Source organism: Sapajus apella, unplaced genomic scaffold (assembly GCF_009761245.1).
Source record: "Sapajus apella isolate SASKATOON/1434 unplaced genomic scaffold, GSC_monkey_1.0 scaffold62, whole genome shotgun sequence".
Taxonomy (NCBI): Eukaryota; Metazoa; Chordata; class Mammalia; order Primates; family Cebidae; genus Sapajus; species Sapajus apella.
This window is the reverse complement of record NW_022437002.1, coordinates 13,496,131-13,522,108: the sequence shown is the minus strand read 5'-3', so window position 1 is coordinate 13,522,108 and position 25,978 is coordinate 13,496,131. Positions and strand designations below refer to the sequence as shown.

At 50.9% G+C, this 25,978-nt stretch overlaps 1 protein-coding gene and 2 long non-coding RNA genes across 6 annotated transcripts in view; 2 read left to right on the top strand and 1 right to left on the bottom strand.

Annotated features, from left to right (window-relative positions):
- Nucleotides 1-25,978, top strand: part of HIVEP3 (HIVEP zinc finger 3) — a 515,007-nt gene that overhangs the window by 463,967 nt on the left and 25,062 nt on the right. The gene's annotated exons all lie outside the window — the stretch shown is intronic.
- LOC116529574 lies at nt 424-23,646 on the top strand. The gene is made up of 3 exons (XR_004259551.1): nt 424-1,382; nt 7,683-7,686; nt 23,567-23,646. It is a non-coding gene; the product is annotated as an uncharacterized LOC116529574 (long non-coding RNA).
- Nucleotides 23,565-25,978, bottom strand: LOC116529575. The gene is made up of 3 exons (XR_004259552.1): nt 25,968-25,978; nt 24,051-24,061; nt 23,565-23,638 (listed from the first exon to the last, which is right to left on the bottom strand). It is a non-coding gene; the product is annotated as an uncharacterized LOC116529575 (long non-coding RNA).

The window sequence follows — 25,978 nt, the reverse complement described above, 5'->3', positions numbered from 1 at the left end:
TTAGAATTATGTCTTTGGGAATATTTGTTACCTCTGTGTATTTACTGGGGAACAAATTGATTAAACTATGAATTAAATAAATGGTAATAAGTTGGAGCTTTTTGGATAGGTGTAAAAAATAAAGTCAGTAAACCACTCTAAGGACCCAAACAGGAACAAACCACATACCACAGGAGGGTTGGTAACATGGCGGTTAGGAAATGTATAACATAGGCAGACAAACCGTGTCCATCACCCACACTTGCTGCATAGCTCTTTGAAAGTCTTCTAAGTGGTCAAAGATGAGTGTATTAGTCAGTTCTTGCATTGCCATAAAGGAATACTGGAGACTGGGTAATTTATAAAGAAAAGAGGTTTTATTGGCTCATGGTTCTGCAGGCTGTACAGGAAGCATGATGCCGGCGCCTGCTCGGCTTCTAGGGAGGCCTCAGGAAACTTACAATCACGGCAGGAGGTGGAGGGGATGCAGGTGTGTCTTACGTTGCTGGAGCAGGAGCAAGAGCGGGAGGGAGGTGCCACGCAATTTTTAAATAACCACATCTCAGAGCTCACTGTGGCAATGACAGCACAGAGAGGGGATGGTGTTAAACCATAAGACACTGCCCCTACCAGGCCCCACCTGCAGCACTGGGGAGTAAAATTTGACATGAGATTTGGGCAGGGACACAGATCCAAACCATATCAGTGGGGAAAGGCATCTGTTTAAGGAGAGCATTCAGTTCAGCAAGATGGACATTCTGCACAGGCAGTTTCATTTTTCTAGATGCTTGAGCCCAAAGCCACTCTGCCTCACATCATTAGCAAATCCTGGCAGCTTGACCCCGAAACCGTATCCAGAATCTGTCCATTTTTCCCCACCTCTGGGCCAAGCCACTGGTAGCTCATACCTGGGTAACCACAATGTCCTGCAGTCTCCTGCTCCCACCTTCCCCACTGTGGTCCACTCTTAAACCAACAACAGTTGTCCCGTTAAATTCCACACACCCTGCCACTCCTATGCTGTGTCCCTGAAGCCGTCCTGGGCCTGCATGTGCTGGCTCCAGCTCTTTCCTGACCTCTGCCTCTCTTTCTCCCCCTGCTCCCTGGGCTTTGGCCAATCTCTGCTCTTTGTGAGACAAGCTTCTGCCCCAGGGCCTTTGCACTTGCTGTGCTCGCTGCCTGGAGCCCTTTTTCCAGAGACTTCTACGGCCCCCTCCCTTTCTCCGTCACCCTTCTGTGAAGCCTTCCCACATTATCCACGATGAATTTGCATACTCCATGGCACTGCTTATCCCCTCCCTTTCCTGCTTTATTTTTCTCCAGGTGTTTACTAGTGTGTTTCTGTTTCGACTGCCAGACCGTAAGCTCTGTGAGAGGGCAGGAACTATGTTTTGTTCATTGCTGTGTCCCAGTGCTGAGAATAGTGCCTGGCACATGGACAGTGCTGGAGAATGTTTATTAAATGAGGGAATCTTCCTCAAACGTGCTCAGGATTGACTGAGACTTTGGATGAGAGAGAGCAAGTCCCTGAACTCTGCAGCTTTTAGAATCTGGGAGCAGAATTGAGACTCTGGGTCTCAGGAAGGAGCAGGGTTACAGTCAAGGTCAAACCAGGCCAGTGAGTACCTGTCCATCAGCCTGAAGGCAGGCTTGGTATGGGGAAGGTGAAGTCAGATGGCCTCTGTTATGGGGCAGGCTCTCGGGTTGGGAGCCAAGGGCTCTTCCTTGCAGACCATCCTGCCTTTCAGCTGTTCAAGGTAAAAACTAAACATAATGCCACAAAGCTGGCAGCTCGTGGGCCGCCAGCTCCTAGGCCAGGGCCTTCTCTGAGCAGAGCCCTTTGTGTTCTAGGAGCCGAGAGAATGGGTCCTGGGTTCTCAGCCCTGGATGAGGGGCTGCTCTTCTCCCGGAGTGAGTGTAGGCTATCAGGCTGCCATATTCCTGAAGCCCAGTACCTTGCTCTCTCTTTAATTTTTCTGGCTTCTCCCCAGAAATGTAGATGTGCAGCTCTGAGCATGGCCCAGTAGGCTGCGGAGTGAAGTGTCCAACCACCATCACGTGAGCCCACACTGGACTTTCTCCTCTTTTTCTTTATATCTCTAAATCCTGTTGCCCCCTCTCTCCTGGGGAATATAACCCAGACTTTGGGAAGGAGGTGGTGGTTGTCAGGGCAGTGGGGAGAGCAGGATCCTGACAGCCCAGGTGAGACATCAGTGGCCTAGGCCAGGAACATGGCAGTGAAGATGGAAAAAGGAGCTATAGGACTTCTGATGACTATGGAGGCTGAGAGAGAGTCTCCACGTGAGACTGATTACCGTATTTCTTGTAGTAACTGCTTAGTGGATGGTGGTGCCCTTTATGGGGTGAGAAGGGATGGAGGAGGGGAGTGAGAAACAGGCCTGGGGACAGGGAGATCAAAACTTGGACATGTGACTTTTGAGATGCCAGGCCAACTGGAGATGTTCAGGGAGACATTTGGCAACTGGATAGATGAGCCTGGCCCTCAGAGGAGAGGCTGAGGTCGAATACACTCCTGAGAGTTGTCAGTTTACAGATGTGATTTAGGGCTATGGGGCCACCTGGGGGGAGATGGAGAAGAGAGAAAAGAAAAAGGCATCCAGGACTGATCCCAGGATACCAGCACTTCAAGGGCAGACAGAGACACTGCTGTGGAAGATTGAAGAGGAGTCGCCAGAGAAGCAGGAAGAGACCCAGCCAAGTGTGAAGCCCGGAAGCCAAGAGAAGAGAGTGTTCAGGGAGGAAGGAGGCGTGGCCCAGTGAGGACAGGCATGTGGCATGTGCCCATTCAATAGGGCCCTGTGTGGGTGACTGGTGACTGATGGGCGCTGTTTCCAACACAATGGAACCCCGATGGTATGGGCCGAAATGACAAGAGGAGGTGCCTATGTAAAGCTGTGTCTGAAGAGGCTGGCTATGGAGGACAGCAGCACAAGTGGGGAAGGCGGTACCTGGAGGGAGCCTGGGCTGGAGCACATGTTTGAACCGAGAGCTCTCATGCATGTGTGCTGCAAGAAATGCCTTCTAGCAAGGGGCAGGTGAGATGCCAAGGAGAGAAGGGGCAGGGTGCGGGAGCAAAGTGCTAGGGTCCTGCGGGGGCATTGATGAGAAGAAGACACTTCCCTGGTCATGACAGGAGGAAAGGAGGCTGCTGGTTTGGGGGAGAGCAGTGGGGAGGATTCTCTCAGCCCCATGCCAGGCCTTTTTGCTATTCCAGGCCACCTGTGGGCTTGAGGTCTTCACCCACCATGGATTTGTGAATGACTATTTTGAAAACAAGAGGAGAAAATTTCTGTACCCAGGAAACCACTTAGACTCTTGGAAAAGTCATTCCTCCATAAAGATGATCCCCCAATAAAAATCTCCAATGTTAATCTAGCTAGGGTGACTCTGTGCTGGCCTCCTGGCTGTCCTCTGGGGACTCAAAGGACTTCCCAGGGAACACTCACTCCAGTCATCAGAGACAACTGGTGACGTATTGTGAAACCCAAGTCATGGATGGTTAAAAAAAATGCGAAAAGCAAAATGGAAAGAAAAAAGACATATTGATCATTGGGCAGACTGAGTGTCTGAGTATGCTGGGCCCAGAGCCCTTCAAAGCCCTGAGCCATCAGAGATCTCATCGTGTCCTATGAAAAGTTAAAAGCAGACTTATTTTTCAAGTCATCACAGCCTTAGGTTCCTGGGTAGGGGTCTCAGGCAACCCCTGGTGGTCCCCTGAGAGCTACAGTGAGGACGTAGCATCCTCTGGGCCTGGACACTGTCTGCCTGGATTCCAGCCTCTTTCTGCCCTGGAAAATCAGGCTGGGCTCCCAGGAGGAAGCTGGCTTCTTTCTGTCTCTCTCCTGTGGAAAAAGCAGCCTCTTAGAGAACAGAGGCATAGGTGCTCACTTGCTCTCTCTGTGTCTTTCAGTTTTTATCAAAATTACACATGTCTGGGGTTTAAAGAGTCAAATATTTCCATAGATCTTGCTGTGGGAAACAGCAGTACTCTTTCTCTTTGCCCCACATTTTCTTCTGCCAACAACGGCCCCCCCCCCCCCCCCCTGCTGCCATTCCCACCCACCGCCACTCCCAGAAGCAGCACCTTTCATCTCTTGTAGCAGACTGTCTTGGTTTGCTGAGTCTCTACATAATGTGCTCGGGATGCTATGACTTGGCTTCCCAGCTTCAGGCATCATCTGTGGGCTCCGAAGCCTTTCCCTCTTTTGCATTCCGCCTCCCCCCATATCCCCATCCTCTCATTAGCGTGTATCATAAATAATTCACAGCAAAGCTGTAAAGTGAACCGTGATTCCTTTCCTTTCCTGTGTTCGCCATGTATAATCATTGTATGTATGTGTGTTTAATTGCACTTTGTTTTCTATATATTTGTTACTAATTCAACCCCATATTCCCGCCTCACCCAAATTTCCCCTCAAGTCATTGGAGATGTTCAGCATCGCTGGACACTCTGTGCCTCCCGTATTGTTGAGACAGCAGCTCCCTGAGTTGTCTGGTGGTGGCTGCTGGCTGCCCCAGGGCTCCCCTCTTCCTGGTGCACTCTCTCCAGCGATCTTCCTCCACCCCATCCCAGAGGGCCTCTCTGCCTCCCATGTTGGGTCCCCTCTTTCCGAAACTTTGTCTTCCTTTTCCTTGTTTTTCATCCTCAGCTTACAGAGACCATCCTTCAGTGTGGTCTTCTTCAGAGAGGATGCATGAGAGGGAAATACTTTGATCCTTCGCATATCTGAAAATGTTGGAAATGCTTTTATTTTGCAGTCGATTGAAATCTGTAATAGAATTCTGGGTTGGAAATCATTTCCCTTCAGTGTTGTGAACATGTTGCTCCATTGCTATCTGGCTTCCTGGGTTGCCGTTAAGAGTTCCAGATCCATTCTGAGTCTGGTTGCATTCTCCAGGGTCTTGTCTTAGGAACTTCTCTACATCCCTGGTCCATGACATCTCACAGTGATGGGGCTTAGCGTGGGTAAGTTTTCTCACTCAGTGGCTCCTTCAGTCTGGTGACCCTGAGATTTCTGCTTTATGAAAATGTCTTGACTGGGCACAGTGGCTCACGCCTGTAATCCCAGCACTTTGGGAAGGCCGAGGTGGACGGATCATGAGGTCAGGGGATCAAGACCATCCTGGCTAACATGGTGAAACCCCGTCTCTACTGAAAACAAAAAAAAAAAAAAAATAACTGGGTGTGGTGGCATGCACCTGTAATCCCAGATACTTGGGAGGCTGAGGCAGGATAATCGCTTGCTGGGAGGCGGAGGCTGCAGCGAGCCGAGATTGCACCACTGCACTCCAGCCTGGGCAACAGAGCGAGACTCTGTCCCAAAAGAAACAAAGAGAGGGAGAGAAAATGTCTTGAGTTCTTCGATTATTTCCTCTTATCTGTTTTTCTCCTCTCTCTCTCTAGAACCGCTGTTATTCAGACCTTGGCCCTCCTGTCTGTTTTCTCTGATTTTTGTACCCTCTGTCGCATTTTCATTGCTTTATCTTTTTGCTGAACTCTCTGAGTACGTCCCTCCATTTTGTCTCCATTCATTCTATTGAGTTTTTATTTCTACTGTCACATATTTAGTTTTCAATAATTTTTCTCTTGAATGTTCCTTTTAATAGTGTCCTGTTCTCATTTCATAGACTCTCCTATCTTCTCTTATTTCTCTGAAGCTATTGACGTTGGTTGTTATTAATGTTACTTGGGTTTTTCGGCCCAGTTCTTGTTCTGTTTTCGTTGTTTCCTGCATGGTTTCTGTTTCTTTCAAGTTCCCCTTTACTGTGCCTTTGGTGTCTTCTCATGTTTAAGGGTGGAGGTGTTCAAAGATGGTTGGAAGCAAGGAGTGAGGCTGTTTGATGGGGCGTTCCCCAGAGCTGCCCGCCGGCCTGTTTCATCCGAGAGTCTTCAACAGCGATGTCCTTCATCTTGAGCAGAATCCCCATGAAGGTTCAGCCTCCCTCCTGGAGGGTGAAGGGTCTACTTCCCATGTTCTGGAAGCCACAAGAAAAAGGCAGGAAGGAGGGGAAGAAGGAGGAGTCTCCACATGCAGTCTGCATGCATTCACTTCCTGCCCACTATTTCTTTTCTTTTCTTTTCTTTTTTATTTGTTTGAGACAGAGCCTCACTCTGTCGCCCAGGCTGGAGTGCAGTGATGCAATCTCGGCTCACTGCCACCTCCACCTCCCAGGTTCAAGGAATTCTCCTGTCTCAGCCTCCTGAGTAGCTGGGATTACAGGTGCCCACCACCACACCCAGCTAATTTTTGTATTTTAGTAGAGACTGGGTTTCACCATGTTCACCAGGCTGGTCTCAAACTCCTGACTTCAAGTGATCCACCCACCTCAGCCTAAAATGCTGGGATTACAAGTGTGAGCCACCATGCCCTCGCCCCCCCATTTCTTTATGGCACCCCTGCCATGCCCTCAGTATGCCTGATGTCCCCCCTCAAAAGGGCTTAGTTTCCCCTTGTGCAGATAAGAAACCTCCAGGCTTTCTCTGGGGTCGGGGGAGGGGAGTCTCCTGAGCTGCTGAAGTTGAGGAGGGGATGGGAATCTGACAGCTTCTGATAAGATCTTCCACCAGTCGTGCTTACCTTGTTCCCTCCACCCCCACCTGCAGAGGCTTTGAGGGATCCTGGAATGTAAGTCAGATTGGTTCCCAGATTTCCTTCCTGCAGACTTGGGATTCTGTCTCTTCTACTCATTCATCTCTTTCCAGCTTCTAAAAGTCTATTGTCAGTCTCCTATCCCATTCTCCCCTTCCTTGTGGGTTTATTATACCAAAAAGAAAGCAAGGAAGGGAGAGAGGAAGGGAGGGAGAAGAGGATGGAGGGCGGGAGGAAGGGAGGGAGAGAAGGAAAGGGAAAAGAAAAAAGAAAAGAAATAAAGTTTTTCCCACCATCTTTAATTAAAGACTACCGGTCAGGTGGTTTTCAAATATTTTTTAGCCATGGAGCTCATTCTTCCCAAGAACTCTTCAAGAAAGGTCACCCTCTCAGCCCTACCCCCAGCTCCCAGGGGCACCTCCCTGAACCTCTAGGCCTTGGAGGCACAGGTGGGAACCTGACACTGTTCTAGAAAGTCTTTGGGCTTTGAACTGAGACAGAGTCAAATTCTAGCCCCACTTCCAACAATTACCAGCCAGTTCCTTTGCTCTTTGAACCTCAGTTTCTTCATCTAAACAAAGATAACGATACCTGTCTCCAGGGTCCTTTTGAGAACTAATAGTAAGATAACACGGGCCTGTTTATCCCAGGTTCAGCATACAGAAAGTATTCAAGTGTTCAGCAAAGGGAGTCTTTCTTCTCCATCGCAGTTCTTTCCTTCCTTGCCTCTTCTTTCTTCCTTCCCTTCACTAGTGTGATTCGGATTTTCTTCAGGATAAGGTAGTCTTTCTGCCCAAGGAGTAGAGAGGTGTATTTGTGTGTCTTTGGCGGCCACGTGTGGACAGCACGTCATAGAAGAGAGAAAACTGCACCAATTCTGTAAATGCTTTGATCCACCAACAGTAACAATGAAAACTAAAATGAAAAGTGGCATATGGGTCAGGCTCAGTGGCTCACACCTGGAATCCAGCACTTTGGGAGACCATGGCAGTGGATTGCTTGAGCCCAGGAGTTTTAGACCAGCCTGGGCAACATGGTAAAACCCTATCTCTACAAAAAAATACAAAAATTAGCTGGGCATGGTAGCGTGAGAAAAGTCTGAGCCAATTCTGTAAATGCTTTGATCCTGTCGTCCCACCTACTCGGGAGGCTGAGGCAGAAGGATTGCTTGAGCCCAAGAGGTCAAGGTTGCAGTGAGCCATGATTGCAGCACTGCACTCCAGCCTGGGTGACAGTGATACCCTGTTTCAATTTTTTTTTTTAAAAAGTGACATATGGATTATGGGACCGATGAAGTGTCTGAGAATGGGGCTGAGTGTGGATCCACCTGAATTTTCTTAGCTGCAAATCACAAGAACATTTTACCTTTTCCATCTTCGGGCATTGTTTGAAATGAGGTCTTCTACAGGAAGGGAGGTCATGTGTGTGAGCCGTGGAGCTGGAGACTTCGCACAAGTCATGTTCCCTCTCTGGGTCTCAGTTTCCTCATTTGCAATTGAAAGATGTGAGAACAAGGCTTGGGCTGTAGAGTCTGGAGGACTGGGGTTTGAGTCCTGACTGCCATTCCTAGCTCTGCGATCTTGGGCAGTGCCCTTGCTCTTTGTGAATTTCTCTTCTATGAAATGAACGATTGCCATGTGGTTTGGATGAACTGTCTCTGTCCAGATGTGAATGTGCAGGGCCTTTTCAGCTCTGGAAACAGCAGTGCTTGTCACTAAATCCTGGGAGCTCTTGCTCAGAGAGAGTCTACTGAAAAGGCCTGGGCGAGGGAGCCATGCAGGCTCCTTCAAGCCTCGTCTCCCTAAGGAGAAAGCTGGTCTTCCCTGAAGGTCCAAGGACCTCATCTGAGCTTGTCACAAGATGCTTCGTATTGGGCAGGATCGTGGCCATGTACCCTGTTTTGAGATGAGGCATCTGCTGGGAATTCTTTCCTTCCATAGCCCGGAGCTGGGTATCGGCTTGTTGGAACACACACAGATGTGGCGAGGAGGAGCACAAAGGAGACACCAAGTCTCCAGAGGGTGCTCTGGCCCCAGAGGCCTGGATGAGTGAGCAAGCACCTCTCTACCCCTGGCCTGGAGTCTCTTGGAGGACGGGCAGCTGTTGTGTTGTATGAAGACTGGAGACCCAACCTGGCAGCTTCAGCAGCTCCTTGCAGTCCACGGGGTGAAGGCTAGGCTCCAGGAGGCACTGAGGTCCTCCGTGAGTCAGTGCCAGAGGTTTTCCAGCCTGGCCGTAACCCAAGGGTGCATGAAGCTCCAGCCACATCTGCCCAGTTTAGTGCGGCTGGGTGCCTTTCCCCACTCTGTGGGTGGAGGTGCCTCTCAGGGGTGCTGGAGCATAAAATCGAATCAGATTCATGAAGTAGTTGCCCAGGGCCTGGTACTCTGCCCCCAACCCCATTGGCAGTCAGAGCCAATGAGCAGCATCCTTCAAGACCTGCCCTCTGAGCACAGCATGTGTCCCAGTTTAGCGCTGGGTGACAACAGCACACCTGGGTCCACATCCTGGCTCCGCCTCAGACACGGAAGTTGTTTAACTTCCTCTCTGGCTCAGTCTCCTCGTCTGGAAAATGAGAATAATCATGGTGCTGTGTCTCAAAGTTGTTGCGGATTAAGTGAAATGGCATTTGTGTGTCATGAACTTGGCATGTGAAAGTTGACCTCTTATTCTGAATTATCAATATTTACTTCTATGACTGCCTCTTCAGGTAAAGAGTAAATTCCAGATAGTGCCACCCGCCCTGCCCCCATACTTTTCAGCAGAGTATCAACTCTGAACCGGACCTGCATGAAAACCTAGAATTTCTGAATGGCTGCCTGAGCATAAGATATGTCACTGCTCTGTGCCTCAGTTTCCCAATCTGTAAGATGGAGATGATAACAGTACTGTGATTATATCTTACAGGGTTGGTATGAGAATTAACCAAGATGCTGCATGTAAAGTACTCACAGTGCTTGGCACATAGTAAGTGCTTAATAAAAGTCAGCTGCTACTATTATTAGAAAAGAATCCTCAGAAAGCACTTAATCCTAACTCTTCATTTGCCAGTAAGGAAACTGTAGCCCAGGGAGGCATTAATATGGCGTGTTAATGATGGAAGCCAGCCTCTTGACCCCTGCTTACAGGAGGAAGGGGTCCTTGCCAACAGGAGGAAGGAAGTGAGGGGAACATAAGCTAAGTGCACACAAAGCCACGTACCATCCTTCTCTGGCTGTCTTGATGGCAGGGAGATGGTGTGGTCATCTCTTAGTGTGCCTTTGGCTCCCTGACAGAGGGATAGTCAGCCCCAGAGGATTCCAAGCAGGTTGAGAGGGGCACCCCTCCGTGGAGACAGCTCCTGAGCAATGGAGGAAAGTGTGCTCCCAGAGAAGCGTGGGGTGGCCTTGGATGTAGGAGATACACACTGATGATGAATTCAGGGGACAGGGACTTTGGGTTGCAACTTGCTCTCAAATGATTCAGGAGAAAAATGTTCCAGTATGTTTGTGATATTTCTAAATAAAAACTTTAAAAGATAAATACAGCATGGCTCAGAAGAAAGTGGACCAGGGAAGTCAGGAATCGAGGGAAGACTTTAAAAGAGACAGAGGGCACTGGGAGCCAGCCAGGCAGATTTCTGGACAAGTGGAGTCTGCTGAGGCCAAGAGAGGCAGCAAAAGGCATCGGGCCAAAGGAGGCGGTGGGGCCTGAGCTCCAAGCGGGGTTTTGGGTCTGTGCTATGGACGGTGTCATCTGTTGACGTGAGTGGCTTGCAGGCCCAAGATGGACAGGCCCAGTGATCGAGAGAGTCAAGGGAGGTGTGTGCCGGGACCCCGCAGCCAGCAAAAGACAGAGCAGGCTTGGAGTGGGGCAGCGTGGGACGGGCATGCTGGGCAGGCAGGTTCCCAAGAATGCGGTGACAGCCGACAGGAGTGGACACAAGAGCCCAGAAGAGCCTGCAGCAGCCAGGGAGAAGCCAGACCGTGGGTGAAGCCTTGTGACCAGCTGGCAGGTACAGCTGGCAGACAGGGCCAAAGGTGGCCAGCCCAGGGTCTGGACAAAGTGTTTAGAGACTAGAGCCAAGGGCAGCCCGAGAGCCTCCCCTGCATCCCCAGGGAAAGTGGCAAAGCTCCTCTGCAGTGTGAGCACTATTCAGCCCAGAGCCCAGGGTAGTGTCTTCAGGGGCCATGTTCCCCTACGGGCAGGCCAGGAGTGGTACAGGCTGACACAAAAGGAAGGGGAGCTACCTCCCCACACACACAAAGAGGAGGTATCAGGTTCCTATAGACTTTCAGAACGTCAGTAGATCTAGCAGCTGGACTGCCCAAATCTTCATCTCCCCAGGGTTCCCCTCAGAAGTTTCTGGGCTGTGTAGCCAGCGAGCTCAGGCTCTACGCTCTGACTCTCCTGAGGGTTGTAGGTTTCACTGGTGGCACACTGTTGACTCTGGTCTGTTCACCCATGACAGTGAGTGGTAAAACCCTTCCAGTGAGGAGGGCAGCCCCCAGAGTCATCTGGGGACATGCATCCTCCTCTGTGGTCAGTGCTGGGGAGGGAGGAGGCCCGGGGGAGTAGAGGAGGCGTTGGCTTGAGTGGATCTGGACCAGGGGAGCAGTTTCCTCTGGGGAGCCAGCTATAGGCTAGGAGGTGACCCAGGAGCTGGAAGGAGAAAGCAGTGGCGTAGACTTGGGCCAGCTGTGGCCTGCGCTGGGCGGGGCTCCAGCAGGGTCCTCGAGAGGTGTGATTGCTTCAGGAAAGAGCAGAGCAGTGACTCTCGGTGCCCCTACGCTGGTCCAGGTGTTCTTCCTTCCTTTTCTCAGGGCTAACATGCCTTCAGCCTGCCCTGCCTTTCCGATGGACCCCTAAAGGTGGGGAGTCCTCACCTGAGGCTGGGAGGGACACAGAAGCTGCTGCAGAAGTCCACCAAGGACGGGCACCATGCTTGCTCACGTTCTCACCAGAGGGGCCCTCACAGCCACAGGCAGCACGCTGCAAACAGCAAGCTGGGCTCCGCGGTTCATGGGCATTGGGCCAGGGCTGGCAGGAAGCACCTAGCCTGGCGTCTTCACTTTTCCATCTGGTCCAGCCATGAGACACCTGGTTAGGAATCAAGTTCCAGGCCCAGAGCAGGAAGGCCCAGGAGTGAGGAGGTGGCTGGGCTCCAGCAGGCTCTGCAGGTGGGACTTGCTGTCCAGCATAGGGCATGCTCCAACATCTCTAGTGCTGCCTGGACCAGGGGGCACCTCCCTGTGAGGACTCACAAGGAGGAGGTGGGGCACCTGAGAGGCCACCCCCTCCCCTTTCACTTAGGAGGAAACGGGGGCCCAGGAAAGAAGCAGGTACCTCAGTTGCCGGATTGCCCAGTTCAAGCCCAGCTCTGCCACTACCTATTTGCTGGGTACATTCCTACACCTCTGTGGAGCTCCGTTTCTTCTTCTGTAAGCTGGGAGAGAGCAGCTACTGTGAGGCTGCTGCGAGGTCTGCGGGGCTTGTTTCCTCAGTGCAAGGGAGGAGCCCTCACGGGGTGGGGCTCTTGCCATGCCTCGCCACGCACTGGCTGTGGATCCTTCCCCAGGGGCAAAGCCAAATCGTGGGGTCACCATTGAAACAAGATCCTTACTCTTTGTTCTCTATTCTCTTCCTTCCCCAAAACCACTGAGTCAGCTGACCTGGGTCCCCAGAGTACCCTCTGTAATAGATGGAAGGAGTCAAGACCTTTGGGGCTGCCCTTCTACCCCCGACCCCTGGAGAAAGTCGAGGCTGTGGGCCCCACAGGCTGGGTTCCCTGCCCACCGCTCCTCAGCCGCACCATTCCACCCCCTGACATCCCCCCAAGGTGCCTCCAGGCTGGCAGCTCCCTTCCAGTGCCTGCACCTCCACCCCCAATGCCACTGTACACTCCATCCCTCTGCGCAAGTGCCCCCACCCCATTTTCTACCCGGTAAACTCTTCAAAGCCCAGCGCAGTGTTTTCCCCTCTGGGAAACTTCCCTGATCTCCCTCCACACCCATACCCACCCCTCCACCAGCGTCAGCCTGCCCACCTCTGTGTCCCTCTGAACTTGTGCATTCAGTCATCAAACACATTGCTGTTTTGTTCAGCAGGCAGTTTATCCAGCTGCCTCCTCCCAGACTGTCACCACTTAAAGGCAGGGACCAGAGCAGATCAGTCTTGGTCCCTCACACCTAGCGCATGACCCAGATGCCATAGATAGTTTACCGTTCGTTCATCAAATGTTAACTGGGTGCCAACTGTGGTAGGTGTTGGGGGTATAACAGTGAATGAGCAGACGAAAAGCAAGGGGCCTTGAACCATCAAAACAATCTTGCAAAAGAGAACAAAGTTGCAGCTCTCACACTTCCTGATTTCAAAACTTACTACAAAAATACAGTGATTGAAACAGTGTGGTACTGATGTAAGACAGAAATACAGTGCGGTGGAATCGAACAGAGAGCCCAGAAATAAACCCTACATACATGGTCACATGATTTCCAGCAAGGTTGCCAAGACTATTCAATGGGGAAAGAAAGTCTTTCCAAGAAATGATGCAAAAGCAGGATATCCACATGTGAAAAGTAAAGTTGGATCCACACCTGACACCATATACAGAAATGAACTCAAAATGGATCAAAGCCCTAGAGGTGAGGGCTACAACTGTAATAAAACTCCCACAGAAACAAATACAATAAGACTCTTAGAGGAGAAACATAGAGGAAGAACTTCTTGACACTTGGTTTGACAATGATTTCTTGGATATGACGCCAAGCATAGTTAACAAAATAAAAAACAGATACGTTTGGACTTATCTAATTTTATCAAAATTTAAAACTTTTGTTTATTAAAGGACACTATCAAAAGAATGAAAAGCCAACCTAGGGAATGGGAGAAAAGATTTGCAAATCATATATTTGATAAGGGATTGATATCCAGAATATGTAAAGAACTTCTACAACTCAACAGCAACAACCACCCAAAAACCCAATTTAAAAAATGGGCAAAAGCCGTGAATAGACATTTCTCCAAACAAGATGTACAGGTGGCCAATCAGGACATGAAAAGACATTCAGCCTCACTAATCATGAGGGAAATAAAAGTCCAAACCACAGTGAGTACCACTTCACACCCTCTAGAAGGGCTATTATCAAAAACGTGGAAAATAACAAGTGTTGAGAAGGATATGGAGAAACTGGAACCTTTGTACACTGCTGGTGGGAGTGTGAAATGGTGCAGCCGCTGGGAAAAATGGTACGGTGGTTCTTCACAAAACACAAACACAGAATTATCATATGATCCAGCAATTCCATGTCCAAGTATATGCCACTACCAAAATCAGGAACTCAGATATCTGTACACCCGTGTTCATAGCAGCATTATGCACAATAGTCAAAAGCCGGAAGCAACCCCAGTGTCCACTGATGGATAAACAGATAAACAAAATACGATCTCGTCATGCAGTGAAATGCCACTCAACCTGAACATGGAAGGAAATCCTGACACCTGCCACAATGTGGATGGACCTTGAGGACCTCATGCTAAGTGAACTAAGCCAGTCACAGAAAAAGGACAAATATTATATGATTTCACTGCTATGGGGGACCTAGACTCATCACATCCATAGAGACAGGAGAGTGGTGGTTGCCAGGTCCTGGGAGAAGGAGGAGATGGGGAGTGAGTGTTTAATGGGTACAGATTTTCCATTTGGAAAATGGAAATTGTGGAGGTGGACGGTGGTAATGGCTGCACAACAGTGTGAATGCACTTAATGCCACTGACCTGCACACTTAAAAATAGTTCAAGGGCAGGGCTCAGTGGCTTACGCCTGTAATCCCAGCACTTTGGGAGGCCAAGGCAGGTGGATCACCTGAGGTCAGGAGTTCGAGACCAGCCTGACCAACATGGAGAAACCCTGTCTCTACTAAAATACAAAAAATTAGCTAGGCATGGTGGCGTACACCTGTAATCCCAGCTACTCAGAAGGTTGAGGCAGGAGAATTGCTTAAACCTGTGAGGTGGAGGTTTCAGTGAGCTGAGATCACGCCATTGCACTCCAGCCTGGCCAACAAGAGTGAAACTCAGTCTCAAAAAAAAAAAAAATGGTTCAAGTGGTAAATTTTAGGTTATATATTTGTTACCACAATTTTAAAAAGAGTTTTTTTAAAAAAGCACAACCTGAGCAGCTTGGAGCCCATACAGACATACAGAGCTGAGGTTGCAGAGCGCCTGGAGGAAGCTGGCAGGGCAGGATGGGGGCAGGAGTGGCTGGGAGCCAGGAGCGTAGGCGTGTGACCATGGGCAGATTACTTAGTGCCCCTGTATATCCCTTTCTCGTCTGCAAGTGGGGAGAGTGACAGCTACCACAGCATGTGTCACTCTGGGGACTGCATGGTGCTTGGGACACATCAATGCTCGACACGCACATACACACATTAGCTTACCTGAGTCCTGCAGCCCAGTTCTGGCACCTACGGGACTGCTTTGCACATGAAGCCATTGAATGGTAGGGTCACAGAAGGCTCAGAAAGCACCTCTGAGGACATGGCATTCCGGCTGAGGTCTGAGGATCAGGGGTAGCTAACAAAGGCATGGGGATGGGAGGGGAGGGAAGATTGTTCCATCTTGAGGAACCGGCATGGTCAAAGGTCAGAAGCTGGCCAGAGCGTTAGCACCCTGGAGGAGAGGAGTGCTGGGGAGGCTGGAGTGGGGGATGGGCAGAGAGGAAGGGGAGTAGTGGGCAGCCTGGGAGGAGCCTGGGAGCCCATGTTCCGATGGAAGGTGTCAGTGGTGTTGTGGCCTTTTTCATCAAATGCAAGAGGCCACATCACCCATCTCACTTTTGTGAAGGGAGAATGGCAATGAATACATGAACACATGAAAATTATTGTAAACTATAAACACTCTGGGCTGTATTTATAAATCCCCAAAGCCTAATATCGCTGTAACCCCGCCACATGGTTGGCCCTAATGCCTGGCTCAGCAGGAGTCTGTGCTGGTCCCCAGGTCCCTCCAGAGCGCCTCCTCGGGCTCCTCACTCTGCCAGCCAAGGCACTCTCTCGGGGGATCCCAAGCGTCCCTGCCCCAGTGCCTTTGCTCCTGCTGCCTCTCCACCTGCAGGGCCATTTCCTCTTCTTCATCTTCAAAGCCCAGGCCAAGCACCCCCATCACCTGGAGCCTCCCTGGCCGTCTCCCACCCCACCACTGCCTTGTCAGCAGCTCTCCTTTCAAACCCCAAGACCAACCATTGTCCCCTAGCTTGACTTCATTATGTTCTGTTTGTTTCAGACAAACTGTGCTTTCTCTGCCGGCCAGCTTTTGAGCCCACAGGCAGGGAAGGTACAGTTAATAAAATCCATAGATGATTTAAAAATTGGAAGTTTAGACGTGTGGTCCGCGACCCTGGGTGGGATTATCTTCAGTGTGATACAGTGCCACCTCCTATTAGCTGTGCAACTGAGGGCAAGTCACTGTGCCCCTCTGAGCTCAGTGTCCACATCTGCAGAATGGGGACAGCCCTCTCTACCTCACAGGGCACTCGTGAAAAGCCAAGAGGCTAGAGGACACTTCAGCACCTGCTACCACTCCCGACGAGCCCTGAGTTGATCTGCAGTAAAGCCGAGCAGGGCCTGTTCTCTTTCTGCCATTTGGAATGACTCTGCACCTGGGCTTGATTCTAGCCACAGGGCTCCGTCCTGGCTGATGGCTGCTCTGAAAGGCACTACACGTGCTTTAAATAGTATTTGTAAGTGACACTGCCTCCAGGCAGGGCCAGTGCAGCTGGAGAGCTGCCCACAGGCTTTCTGGAGACAATGTGTTGACTTGGTTCTTTACTGGGCACCAGGCCCGATGCAGGGAGGCGTGTGGGGAGCGAGTGGTCTCCTGTAGCAAGGCCACACCCAGTTACATAAGCCCTGCTTCAAGCAACAGGGGCCTAGGGTTGTAGTCTTGGCTCTGCTGCCAATGGCTGTGTGACCTTGGGCAAGGCCTTTGTCCGCTCTGGTCTTCAGCCACTTTGTTGACTCTACAGGGCCTCACAGCTTTGGGGAGTGAGCACAGGTCCCTCCACCCTGGGGGGCTGCTCACTTAGAAACTTCCTGGCATGTCTGTTCTGAGACTGTAGCCAGACCCTCCGGATAGCTGCATCTGCTCTCTCTCGGGAACCCCTCTCCGTCAGCTGTGAGCCTGCTGAGAAGAGCACTCCTTCCTTTTCTGTGCCCTGAATTTCCCACTCTCAGCCCATGAAGGGAGCCGATTCCAGCACAGAGAGGGGTACAGAGGCAGCTCCCGGAGCCTTCAGCCGCCCGCCTTCTCCACTATAGTCCCCACTTTGCACACTCAGGAGGGACTTCAAGCAACTTCACCTCTGAGGACCACTGGTTGAGGTACAGCACGTGGTACCCAGGGACTGAGCCTATTCCAGCTGTAGTCACCCACCTTGCTGTCCACAAGTCACTGTTTTTTTTTTTTTTTTTTTTCATTTTTTGGGTTTTTTTTTTTGAGACAGAGTCTCGCTCTGTCACCCAGGCTGGAGTGCAATGGTGTGATCTCAGCTCACTGAAACCTCCGCCTCCTGGATTCAAGCAATTCTCCTGCCTCAGCCTCCTGAGTAGCTGGGACTACAGGCATGCACCACCACGCCCAGCTAATTTTTGTATTTTTAGTAGAGATGGGGTTTCACCATGTTGGCCAGGATGGTCTCGATCTGCTGACCTCATGATCCACCCACCTCAGCCTCCCAAAGGACTGGGGTTAGAGACGTGAGCCACTGCACGCGGCCTGCAGTCACTGTTGATTGAGGGACTTACATGCTCCAGGCACAGAACTAGGCACTAAACTCAGAGGGGCCATGGTCACTCGGGTTGTAAGGAGCAGAGCTGAGATTCACACTCAGCCTTGTTTGGCTTCAAAGCCTGTGTCCTTCCTTTCACACCTCACTGCCATGAGTTGGCAGCCCTACTTTCTGCTTTTTCCACCTGTCAGCTGTCTGCATGACAAGCCTCTGGTGAGACGCTGTTCCTGTTCCTGTCTGCAACTAGGGCCAGGCCCTAAGTGTCCAGTGAATGCTGTGGATGACGGTGATGGTGGTGCTGGTGGTCGTGGTGCTTCCCTGGGGCCTCTGGTGAGGGATGCGGTTTGCGGTGGAGAGACAGCCCCTTCCCTGTCCAGTTATCACTCCATGCTCTAGAGAACAGTTCTCCCACCAGCAACATCTTCTGCAGCCATGAGAGCCGGAGGGTATTGAATCCATCCAAAGAGGGGGCATTGGTGCCTTTCTTTTCCTGCCCACTGGCTATGTGACCTTGGGCAGGTGACTTTACCTCTCTGAACCTCCATTTCCTCACTTGAAACAGAGGACTGACATAACCCCCGTCACTGGTTTCAAGTTAGGATAAGGAGGTCCTGGAATGAGGAGAATGCACTGTATGCTAAAGGATCACAGAGGTTCAGTGCACGTTCTTGCGGCTGCTGCTGTCTATTCCGCGCAGAAAATGGCTGGGTAGTGTGTAGGGGTCCAGCTAGCCACGAGGTACAGGCGTCACCAGCAACCCCATGGGGCTGGAGAGACCTTCCTGTTCATCTTGATCATAAAGGTGACATGGCACTCTGATCAACAAAGGTGTTGATTCCTACTCCAACAGTAGACAAAGACGACCCTTTGGTGGCTGTGTCAGGACCTGTAAAATCTTGTGGCTTGCAGCCAGGAGGAGCCCTTGAGACTGGAATGAATAGCAGCAAGGCCACCAGCTCCAAGAGATGAAGGCCTGGGGAGAACAGAGCATAACAAGGACTGGGCAGGGGACTGGACCGTCGCAGGAGGTGCTGATCCCAGTCAGTGAAAAGCTTTCAACATGGCGAAGAAGCGTCTGCACCTCCCCTGCCCATACACTGGAGGAAACCGTAAGAGCCACGTCCATAGCAGCCTCTGCCTCCTTTCCCTATTCTGACCTTGCTTTCTCCTTCCCAGCATCTGGGTCGTGGTCAGGTTCACTGTCCAGCTCTCAAGAGGGTCTAGCCTCAGTCTCAGAATGATACACCAGGAAGGACCTCAGTAAGGAGCTCCCAGGTGTTGAGGGGCCTGGGCTCACCTCTGAAGGTGTGAAGCCTTATGGAGTCAATGAGGTGGCTGGAGACCAGAGAGGGCAAGGGCCTGGGCCTGGGTCACACAGCCAGTTACCCACATGTGACTGGGAAGAGACAAAGTGTTCTCTGCTAACTGGTTACCACCTCCTTTAATCTCTGACAAGTTTTCATAGAAATGGGTTTCCTGAGGGATGGCTGAGCCAGCAGTGACAACTCTCACAGTCTGATCTTTTTATCTGAACTCTGGAAGCTTTTCAGAGCCACCTTTTTCACCTTGCCTACCTCTGTGAAAACCATCTATCTCTCCGTCATACTAAGAACTGCCCAAAGCATTAAGCACTTTGAACAGAAGGGAAGATGAGACGGGATCAGCGGGCAGGAGCTGAAACCATCTGTGGATCACTCCAGCTGGCGGCTGTGCCTTGACTCTGCGACCCCACTTTCTGCTGGGGAGGACACTACTTTGGCCCCCACTTTGAGCGGTCAGACATTTAAGGCAGCAGGTAGGTGAGGGGCTACGTACAGGTCTAGAGCCCGCATGGCCCAGTCCTCTGTCTCACCAGGCACATCCTGTTTCATGCTTGACAAGTACAGATAAGCAAACCCCTCTATTCCTCAACTTGAAATTTCTTCTAAACGTGTCACCCATTTCGCACCTCCGTTATCTCGATAGAAACCTGACAGTTAGGTTAACTTCCCCGAGGCTTTTATTGCCCCTGCATAGTTTTAACCTGGACTATGATCCTGCATCCCACTGATTACCATTTTAAAGGTGGAAGAGTGGTTCACGCTCCGTGTGATGCGGATCGTGTGTCATGGGAGGAACCAAAGCTTGCTCTTCAGCACTGTGTTCATTGTTGAAGTTTAGAAGCTGAAATGCTTCACATGCCATGTTGGCGGCTCCGTCTTCATGCCTGGAATTTGTTCCCCACCATCATCCCCTTGCGCTGCCTCTGCCTCTGCAGTACACTGTGGCTCTGTAATGATTTTTCTGTCCACATCCTCTCTTTCCTCTACATCCACGTCGCCGTCATCATCTTCCTCTTCCTCGTGCTGCTCCTCTTCTACTTCTTCGGAATATTGACCTTCATGGGGACAAGACTGTCACCAGGAGAGATGGGCATAAAGACATCTTCTGTGTGAGGAGCTTCCTCACCCTTGGACCCCCTCCTGGCATAAACATGGTGATCTCCATCATCCTCAGTGGGGTGGGAGGTCCTGGGGAGTTCGTGGTCCCCTTGGCTGTGATCCTGGAGAGCTTCCAAGGGCTTCCGCATCCCCATCAGCATGTTTTGGGTTCCTCCACAAACCTGGCCATGGCTGGAGAGAAGGAGGAAGTGGTGGAGAGACTCCATCATGGCTCCTTACTCCCATCAGCTGGTCCCAGTATTGCCAGGGCTAGATGGATGAGCCAGCCTCTTAGCACGAAACCATTGCCCTCACTTTTGCGGTGAGTGAGGGAGACATGTCCAGGTTTCTGAACCTATTGAAATCTGGGGCACTTGGTTTTCCTTCCACAGTTGAAGAATGAATTTGATTGTGATGAGTGCTATCAAGGCAAAGTGCCAGGTAGAGCAAATTCTGATTGAGCCCCACTCCATGCTAGGCACTCTTCAGGCACATAACTTATATTAACTAAGTAAAATGTGCAACACCTCTTGGAATATATGCTGTTATTTTGTAGTTATTTTTTAATTGAAACAGATCATGCATAGAAAAAGCAATCCAAGTTCTAAGTCTGTGACTGTGAGCTATTACTGAGTGAACATATCCATGGAACTGTGCCCAGTTACCCACAGGTCAAGAAATAGGACATTATCCTCATTTTACAGATAAAGAAACTGAGGCACAGAGAGGTTAAGTAACCTGCCCAAGGTGAGGTAGCTAATAAGGGCCAGAGCCTGGTTTCTGCCTCAGGAGTTCTGTCTGGTGAGCTCAATTCTTTTTCCTACTGCCCATAGAAAAGGTGGAACTGGGAGAGCCTGACCCACTCAGGGTCAGGGAAAGCTTCTGAGAAGCCGAGGTTGGATCTGAGCTCAGGGGAGAACTGGAAGTTCATCAGAAAGGGAGAGGGAAGGCGAGCATTCCAGGCAGGGTGATCTGCCGAGAGGCGGGTCTGCTGTGGGGATTCAGGAGGGAGGCCACCTGGACAGCCTGTCACAGCCACAGCACACAGGCTCACCAGTCACTGGAAGGCAGCCATGGGGCTCACAAAAAGATTCTTCCTTCCACAAAAGGAGTCACAGCAGGCATCCCTAAATAGCTCGCTGCGAGGAAAACCCGCTTTGAGTTGGGAACATCACATTTCCATAGAGTGGGTTAGAGAAATAGGGCTTTCATGGGAAGGGGTGGCTCAGCCTGAGAATAACAGCTGGGAGGTGTAATAGTGAAACCATTCCACGGCCACAGCCATAGCTGGGCTACTCTGGGCAGCATCAGCACCCCCTCAGGGGCCGGGTGCTTGCTCAGGGTCACACAGCTGGTCGGAGGAGGCAGGATTTGAACTCTGCAGTCTGATGCGTCCACACCCCCATGCCTAACCACAGCACGCTGCAGCGCCCTCATCAGACAGGCCACCTCAGCCCTCTGGGCCATGACCACAGCCTCCCTTCCTTCCTGTTTTCCCACCCACTCACCTGCTGGCTGCTTATGTCTGGAGCCCCAGTGCAGCTGCAGTTTCCATTTACAGTCCAGATTAACCCACTGGACCTGGAGTCCTGCCCAGCTCCCACCATTAGAATCTATTTTGCCCCAGACTTACACTGTCATTTAATCTGGGCTTGAATACTAGACCTGTTGGGGAGCTCACTACCACCCAGGCTTGCTTTTTTCCAAGTTTGTAACTCTGGGGTCAGAAAATTCTTTCTTAAAGGGAGACCAGATCTTCCTCCCTGTCTGGTTCTGCCTGTTGGCTGAGCTACCTCCCAGGAGGCTGAGATAGTGGTCACAGATGTGACCTGAGGTGTCCAAAGACAGGTTTTCCTTGGTCCCTGTTTCTCCTGTAATCCTAACTGGTGGTGAACAGATCTGCTCAGGGCCTGTAGTAAGAAGGTGGCTGTTGTCATGGATCAGTTAGAACGTCCACTCTATCCTTCTCCCTTCCAGGCTGGAGTAAGTCTGGGGCCTGAGCATGTATCTCCGCCCTGCCCCACCCCCCACCTCGTGTTCTTCAGGTTTAAGCTCTAAGGACAGCTGCAAGAGATTCCAACCAGACGCCTTCAGGAGGCCTGGCTACCTTGCCCCATTCGGATGGATCAAAAGCTGTTTCACAGCCTTCATGGTGCTGATGCCTTGAGTCCATTGCAGGATCTCAAACTGTTCGCAGTCTTTTCTTACCTAATCTGTATCTCAGCACATGTGTATCTCTGTGCAGCCAGGAGCCCCAGGGCCTAGGGTTGTGAAGCCCAACACCTGCAGAGCCGTCGGCCCAGGCGTTGGCCAGGCACCAGCAGGGGGCTTCTGACTGCAGCTCCTCGGGTCCCGCCTCTGCCAGTACATCCTTCCTGCCCTTCACCACCTCTAAGACACTGGCCAAACTTCAGAGCCAGGCACTGAGGCTTTTCTAAGCCAATCTCCAACTGGCCTTTCTGCCTCAATACCTGCTATTTGTACCCAGGACTGTCATGATAGAATTATACCAAGGTTTCCACAATATAATTTCTGTAAAAAGTGCCTACCACAGAGTAAGCACTCAACAAATTATTGCTGTTTATTTTTCTGTGATAAAAGATTACACCTATGACCCTGGTTGACATTTTTGGTGCTTTTTAGCAAAAATAATAATAAGAAGTATTCCTAAGTGTCAACCAAGAAGGAGATGTCCTATGGAAAGCTTGTGGCACATAGCGAGGGCCTGGTCACTGTGAGGTCAGGTGGTTTGGGGTAGCCCTGGCCCTCTCAGCTCTGGGTGGTATGGAACACCGGACAGGCTCCCGCCTCTTCAGGGCCTGGCCACTTCCCCATTCTGGGTCTGGGACATAAGGGAGTGAGGCTGGAATAGTGGAAAGAGGAGACCGTGGTCCTGCATCGGCCTGGGCTGGGTCCAGCCCCACCTGAGGGCCTCCGGCTGCTCTGGGCCGTTCCGGAAAATGTGGCCTGTCTGGGGAGACTTTCTCATGCCCGTGGAATTGTTTGAGGACATGAAGATGCTGAGGCTGGAGCAAAAAAGCTCCAGCAGCATCCTCGCTTTTGGAGACTAGTGTGAAGGAGGAGCTGGACTGCCCAGAGCTCAGAGCATGGTGTGAGCACAGGTTGACACCTTCAGCTGAATAGTGACAGAGCTGCCCAGAAGTCGCAGGAGCTGCCTGGGAAACTGTGAGTCACCTGGTGCCGGAGGAATATGCAGCCGTGGGAGGGTGTGGATGGCATCCACCTGAAAATGGCCAAATCGGAGGATGCCGGAGGCTTCTCTGCATCAGAAGTTTTCAGGACTTTCTAAGCATGAATGTTCATGAACAGTAATTTTCAGATTGTTTGTAAATTCACAGTACTCCTTTTACAAAGTTCAGTTTACATAGATACTCTGAAGAACAACGTGATCCAGAGCTGCTGTGGGTGTGGGAGGAGGACCCAGGGCCCCACTACTCAGCCTCCCCACCTCCACAGCCCACAGATTGAAAGTGACTGTTCTAGAGCCCTGCAGGCCAGGGCTGGAGCAACTCCACCTGCTGTCTGCAGTGAAGGCGTCCCCTTCTCTGGCAGTTTCATTTCTCTGAACACGAGGGGCCCAGCTTCTGGCATCCTCCCCACCTCCCTAACTCCACTGTGCAGTCAGAAATGGGGTATCAGCTGCATTCGAGGGACCCGAGCTGGCTTCAGCCCAGGCTTGGTGCCTGTGTGCTGGCTCTTAGGCCTCTGCTTTTGGTCACCCAAAAGGCACTCCACAGGATCTCCGCCCATCATATCCAACTCTGTAGAAGGTTTGGTCCTAGCCTTTCTATTAGCTCTCAGTGAGATTACACATGCAAGCATCCACAGCCCTGTGAAAATGCCTGCTAGATTATCCGAACGATCATTAAGGTAGGGATTAGGGTGGTTTCCAGTTTCTAAAGGTGTTTTCTATTCTTGGAGCTGTGCTGGGCATCAGATCCCACTGCCATTTCCCAGCTGCTGCTGCTGGGAGCTGATGTTTTCCTAGTATAAAAAAAAAATCACAGTAGTAAAACCAAGGAAATGGTGAAAATGCCACTGCTAGGTAGCAAGTCTGCAAAATGGACAAGAGCTTGCCTCAGCAGTGGGAGTCCTTCTGGAAGGTAGAGAAGAAGGCATCCTTGACCCACTGTCCCCTCTTGTTTCTGTCGGGCCACTGCTGACCTCTCTCGAATCTAGGTCCCCTTTCCTCCTGCCCTCGCCTCTGCCCAGCTGGGCTCTCCTCTCCTGGCCCGCAGACCTCCCCACCCACACCATCCTCCACACTGCACCCAGCTGGGCAGCTTATAAAACAGGAGTCTCAGGTCTGACCCTGTGCACCCAGAAAGACCCAGACAAAGGCATTTCTTCTGCAGAAGCCACCTGCCACCCACCCTCACTGGGTCCTCCTCTCATCCTCCGTGGCACTGTGCTCATTGTCCGTATTACCATTTCCATCTCTTTGCTTTACGATCTTTAAGTGCCTGTTAGTCACACTTGAGACCAAGGTCAGGGTTTTATTTAGCTTTATATTTCTGGCCCTGGCCCAGTTCCAGGCTCAGAGCAGGCCTTAGGAAGTAGAGCTGAGAAAATTCACAGAGCACTGCCTGCAGCTCACGTTGCCGTTTAGAACAGAGATTGTGCTGGGGGCGCTGTGCCTGCATGCCGTGGAATTCCTGGCACAGCGGCCTGTCTCTGGAGGGTGCGCCCAATGCCCCCCAGCCTGAACGTTATGGTGTGATGTCATTTCTGCGGAAACCCGACAAAAGGAGAATCTGAGGTGTACCCAGAACCCAGAGTGAACTTTCCACATGACCCACACAGCCTCCCAGTTCACTTTCCGCCAGGGATGTGCCTCCTACCTCTTACCAACTGAGTATTTTTAAGAGAGACACAGCTCAGCAGGCTGCATCACCTGGCACCCGACCCTGTTCCCGCAGACATCCCTTCCTCTGTGAGTTTCACTCAAAGAGCGGTGTGTCACTGCGAACAAGTCAGCCAGCTCACCGTGGCTGGACCTCCCAGGGCACCGGACCTCTGGGAACTGGCCCCAAGCCTGGTTCGCGGATGCAGGCTGCCCGCCAGAGTGGGTCTCAGAGCCACAGCATGTGCACCCCACGTCACATCTTCCTCTTCCTCCGCATGACTGGCTACACCCAAGATGTGTGCCCCCTGGGAGGAAAGCATATTTGGCAACAAGATCATAATAAAATCAGAAATTCGGCAAACCTTTAAAATATCCAGACTTGGAAGAGTTGCAGGAGTTCTCTAAATATTAGTAATAGGTGCAAAAGTCATAATATAAATGTGGAATAGCTTAATACGTAGAATCTCAGACTGAGAAGGTAACTTGGAGGCCATTGTGTTCATCCCTTCATTTCAGAAAATAATGCAGCTTGGTGGAGAGAAAAGTCACGGGCTTGAAGGTCAGACATGCCCTGTTTACCAGCCACGTGACCTTGGGGAAGTTACTTTGAGCCAGAAGTTTAGCTCCAGGCTGGATCTGCCTCTTGCATTTTATTTGACTTACACAATGTTTTTTAAAAACCGGAATTGCACAGCAGTTAAGCACATGAACTTTGTAGCCAGGCGACCTGAGTTCAAAATCTGACTCCATTAACTAACTGGCTGTGTGACCTTGGGCAGGTTACTTAACCTCTCTGTGACTTTCTCCTGTGTAAATGGGAATCGTGACAGACCCGTCACATAGGGCTGTCATGTGATTGAATGAGGTAATACATGTAAAAGCATTTAAAATAGTGCTTGGCTCCCAGTGTAAGAGTTTGCTAATATTTTTAGTTTAGTTTTTTTTGTTGTTTTGTTTTGTTTTAATCTGGATTTGTGGTTTCCTTGCAAAAACTGGAAGATATAACAACTTCATGTGACATTTGGCGGGACAGGAATAGCCGCTGCCCCTTCAGAGAGGGACATGCCCTGCCTCCCAGGTCACTGCAATCCCCACCACCCCCCCTTCCTTCACCTCCTCTGCTTTGCTTGGTCATGTTGCCAGCCCACCCCCTCTAGTGCCCTGAGCCTCCACGTGGTCTTAGGAATAAATATATCCATTTATATTTACTGGAACAAATATGCTAAGCTAAATATATCCAAGTGAACTAAATATGTCCACTTTACAATGTTATGACCCGAATATACCAGCTAATCCACCCAAAGCCCTCTGTCGGTGTGCCAGACGTGTCCTGAGC